At 49.5% G+C, this 5,151-nt stretch overlaps 1 pseudogene; it reads left to right on the forward strand.

Annotated features, from left to right (window-relative positions):
• Positions 1-716: 716 nt before the first annotated feature.
• LOC147895220 (aldehyde oxidase GLOX pseudogene) lies at positions 717-2,348 on the forward strand (annotated as a pseudogene).
• The last annotated feature ends 2,803 nt before the right edge of the window (positions 2,349-5,151 follow it).

Genomic DNA, 5,151 nt, shown 5'->3' on the forward strand with positions numbered 1-5,151 from the left:
TGAGGTGAGACGTTGTGTGTCCAGGACGCAGCTGCGGACATCGTGTTGAGGCCGAATTCTCAAACGCTGAGAAAAACAATGCCAAAAGCCGGTTGAGGTGCTTTAAGGAGCCCCAATGTGCCGAGGAATGCACGGTTTGGAACGGGAAGAGGATGGCGCACGACCCAATGAATTGAGACTCCAAAGCAGGCGGGAGTGATCAATTGTTGTTGAAAGCGAGAAGCGGCTGCAAGGCAATGCGTGGAAGACGAGGACGTAAGACCTACCTTCGGCACACGATGATCATCATGCAACAAGGCAGAGACAGTCGATGGCGAAGATGCGACGGAGAGAACCTTGCTTTTGAGCTGGAGAAGACGGCTCCGACGGAACAACACGCACGCGAGTCAGTGGTCGACGTGAGGAAATCCGTTTAGGAGCGCGAGCGCCACCAGCTGACGGCAGGCAGAAACTCCGTATATAAGCTTGCTGCGATGCAGGAGTGGGACATCAGCGCAGAAGAGCCTTGTTGATCTTGAGTGATATGCAGCCTAGTGAGCCTTATCGTCGATCAGGCTGATCTGCGTTACCTTCTCTTCTGTCTGCTTAACAGCTACTCCAATTCCGTGAGATTTCAACTTGCTGCTATCGATCGATCGGCAAATTTGGTAGAGAAGCTGTAATCAGGAGCAGCACTAGGCTGATCTGCGCTAGAATTCCGTCTGCTCATCGACAGGATGGCTGCGGGCACGATTTCTTCTGTGCTTCGTCCCGGCTTGCTGCTGCTGCTGCTGATATTGGCGGCCAATCTATCCTCCACATGCGCACAACATTTCACTTTGCTTAGGAACAATACCGGCATCGCCTCCATGCACTCAGCTATCACCCGCTTCAACACTGCCATCCTGCTCGACCGGACTGACATCGGATCCTCCCAAATCAGCCTCCCCAATGGCACCTGCCGCAACGACCCCCTCGATCAGGCCCTCAAGCACGACTGCACCGCTCACTCCGTCATGCTCACCCCCGGCACCGACCTTGCCTCTACCAGCGTGCGCCCGCTCATGATTCTCACCGATACTTGGTGCTCCTCCGGCCAGTTCCTGGCCAACGGCACGCTGCTCCAGCTGGGCGGAGACAACGACGGCCTCTACAAACTCCGAAGGCTCGATCCTTGCCCCTCCACCGGAACTTGCGACTGGGTCGAAGACCAAACGCAGTCTCTCAAAGACCCTCGCTGGTATTCCTCCAGCACCCTCTTACCCGACGGTAGGGTGATTACTGTGGGAGGACGAAGCGTGTTTACGTACGAGTTCATCCCCAAGACCGCCCCAGGCGAGGGTAGCTTCTTCTTGCAGCTCCTCCAGAACACTTCGGATTCTGGGAACGACAACCTTTACCCCTTCGTGCATCTTCTGCCCGACGGAAGCCTCTACATCTTTGCCAACCGAGACTCCATCCGTCTCGATTACACCCGCAACATTGTCTTGAGCACCTACCCGACCATTCCCGGGGAGCCGCGTAATTATCCCTCTGCAGGTAGCTCTGTGCTTCTGCCGCTCCTCTATCCCTTCAATTCGCCCGAGGTCCTGGTGTGCGGGGGAGCCCAGAAGGGCGCCTTCAACACACCCAACCTACAGCTCGGATGCTCGCAGACCTGCGGCAGAATGCCGCTATTCTCTGCCAATGCATCCTGGACCATGGAGACCATGCCACTACGTCGTTGCATGGGCGACATGCTCCTATTGCCTTCGCGTGACGTGCTCATCATCAACGGCGCACAGAATGGATCCCAAGGTTGGGGTGAGGCATCCAACCCCGCTCTCAACCCGCTCATCTATCGCCCCGGATTTGCGCCTGCCAATCGCTTCAGCCTTCAACCCGCCGGCCCCATCCCGCGCATGTATCACTCCACTGCAAACCTCCTTCCCGATGGTCGAGTTTTGCTCGCCGGTAGTAACTCGCACCAGTTCTATACCTTTACAGGGCCGTTTCCCACCGAGCTCCGTGTGGAGGCGTGGACGCCTCCCTATGGGGAGTCCATCTTCGATTCCAGACGCCCCACCATCGTGTCCGCTCCGTCCACCCTCACCTTCGGCCAAGTCTTCCAGGTTACTTTCTCCATCTCCACCAACCCGCAGTCCGTCGAGATGAACCTCATCTCTGCACCGTTCTCTACACACTCTTTTGCGCAAGGCCAACGATTACTACATCTCAAGGCTGTAGCGCGAACAAATGTAGGCCCCCATCTCTACACTGTCACGGTCACTGCACCACCCAATGGCAATGTAGCTCCTCCTTCCTACTACATGCTATTCCCAGTGCAATCGGGGATCCCAGGGCCATCAATTTGGATTCAACTCAGTTGAAAAGATTCTTGTGATCTGGGGCTGACTAATGGATGATAAATAAAGGGCTTGTAGCCTCATGTTGTATGGATGGATATAACTCAATAGCTTGTTGACACCAAGCTAGATGCTGGTCTATGCACTACATGAGCATTGCTCTCAAGATGTACTCTTTGTAACAACTCTCCGAACACCTTGACAAAGGATGGAGTTTGAGATAGAAGATGCGGTTTATATCCAGATCCATTTGATTTCTAGAAACCATGCATGGGGTCCACGAATTGTGTTGCATATAAGAAAAATGTTTAAAGCTTTCTGAGCTCATCTCTTACCAATGGCTCTTAACAAAGCATCACACTATGACATCTCACACGAAGCGAAGAGGCATACAATGCTTAATACCCTTTTGTAAAGGATTTTTTGCAAACTAATGATAGTCAGTATAAAGTATCAAAATTGTGGAAGTCTAAAAGACAATAGTAACCTCAGGCAAAAGATTGCAAGAGGATTTACGCCCGAGGCTTGCTTCACCTTCATCTCGTGAGGACCATCTTAAGCTTTTCCTCAATGGCCATTGCTATTCACTAGTATAGTGCACTATTTCTACACCTTCATGAGACAAAATCGCTTAAATGAGCTGATATACAAAAGGATATACATGGTGAAGTATATGCCAACTACTACTACTACTACTATTGCTGCTCATTTGAATCATTGTCGACCTCCTCGTCCTCATCTTGCGGGCTTGACCCTTGGCCCTAATGAGCTGCGCCTAATCCCTGACCCTCGTGGGCTACATCTAATCCCTGACCCTCATCATGGCTTGCCTCTAGTGATGGGATGCTCGAGCTTTGACTCTAACAGTGAAACCATATTAATTGGAAATTAGATTCGAACTTAAAGAATAAAACAATTTAAAAAGTGAGATTACAAGTAGGAGTAGACTAATACCGTGCGAGCATCCACCTTAGCCCAATTGACCGTCGCTCCCATTGCCTCGTGCTTAATAAACCACGGCTTGTTCATACACAAAATGCACGTCTCGTCTCTGCATTTTTAGGAAGGCGACCCATCGCGGCTTGTTGTGGACCCAATTTATGAGAGTTAGATAAAGTGCATGTAATATGTAGTAAAACAAATAGAACAATACATTAAATGAGAAGAAGTAGACTTACCACAGTTGCCTTGAATGCCAACCGTCCACCTGCACCAAAGTGTGAAGTACCTCGAGCATCTAGCCGTCTCCTTGGAGCCCTCCTGTGACACAATGACACAAACATACTATAGATACGCTTGGTAGATGTGCAAAATAGCGGGCGCATCTATAGGCGTTGCTTTAGTAGAGGAATTACGGGGGCATCTAAAAGCGTGTTTAAAAGCTCGTCTATTTGTGTGTAAATTAACGTGTCTACTTGCGCGTCTAAATTGAGAAAATACGGGCCTGTCTAACATCGCATTTATCAGTGCATCTATATGCGCGTGTATTAGCGCATTTATTTGCACGTTTACACTGAGAATCAGACGTGCATTTAGACGTGTAGATAGACGCAAACCAAAGAATACAAAAAGTGAGATTTTGGTGTACATCATTGCAGCTTGTTGTGGACCCAATTTATGAGAGTTAGCTAAAGTGCATGTAATATGTAGTAAAACAAATAGAACAATACATTAAATGAGAAGAAGTAGACTTACCACAGTTGCCTCGAATGCCAACCGTCTGCTTGCACCAAAGTGCAAAGTACCTACGGCATCCAGTGGTCTCCTCTCAGCCCTCCTCTGACCCTCGAACATTTTAAAATGGTCCCTATTCTACTTCTTGAAAAACTTCCAATCAGCTTTTGTCTATAGCCCTCCCCTTTGCGATTGAAGTACGCAAGGTTGATCTACGATGCTTCAAGACTAAATCCATGTGCTCTCGCATGTAATTCTCATTGAACTCCCAATTTGGGTGTTAGGGTATTTTGCTTTCAATTCATTGATGACTACTTGCTTCTTTTGGTCATCTTGATACCGCCAATTAGTAGCAATGCTGCTGTGCAGTGGTGGCTCATCAACTGCCTCATGGTGGCCATCACTGCTTTGCCCTTTTTATCTTCTATTATCTCTCCAACAGCCGTGATTTTATAGGACAGGTCCTTGACTGGGTAAGGAGGACTCATGGTAGTGGCAGAGTCTGAGCGAGTGGTGTTTGTGCGAGTGCTTCCGAAGCAAGGAGTAGCAGTGGGAGTAGGAGAGGGCAACGGACCTAGTACTATGGGTCTCCGGACCAAGTGGAGACTTGTAGGGATGTGAGTGTGCTGACTCATCTACATCTCCCAAGCCAGCACAACATAAGCGACCCCTCCTACTCTTCCTTATGATGGGCATGCCCAGGTGATGACCCCTCAGTCGAAGGGGCACGAAGGGATGGTTGGGCAGTAGGTCCAACCATCAGTGTAGAAGAGGGAATTTCTGAGGTCCTTTGGGATAGCAGAGAGAAGAATCTCGCTGCCTCCTCATTGGTCATCTATGCCACAAACTCGTCGGGACTCCCGACAAAGCCATGGGTTGCTAGCAAAGGAGTTCCCCGAGGGGTAGTCGTAGTGCTACGTCCGAGAGGAGTCAGGCTAGGGGTAGTCATAGGGGTAGGCCCCTGAGGTGTCGCCTGAGGGGAATCAAAGTCCTATTGAGAATAGAGATCATGATGTCTCCTCCTACATTAAGGGTTTCTGTACTTGTCGGACGTGCGACATTATCCCATGTCTAACGTAGACACAAACATGAAAACAAAAAACAAAAAACAAGAGAATACGTTGAGAAAGCATATGAGAATACATTGACAAAG

Source organism: Dipteris shenzhenensis, chromosome 13 (assembly GCF_047967505.1).
Source record: "Dipteris shenzhenensis isolate YYH24624 ecotype China chromosome 13, Dip_SZ_1.0, whole genome shotgun sequence".
NCBI lineage: Eukaryota > Viridiplantae > Streptophyta > Polypodiopsida > Gleicheniales > Dipteridaceae > Dipteris > Dipteris shenzhenensis.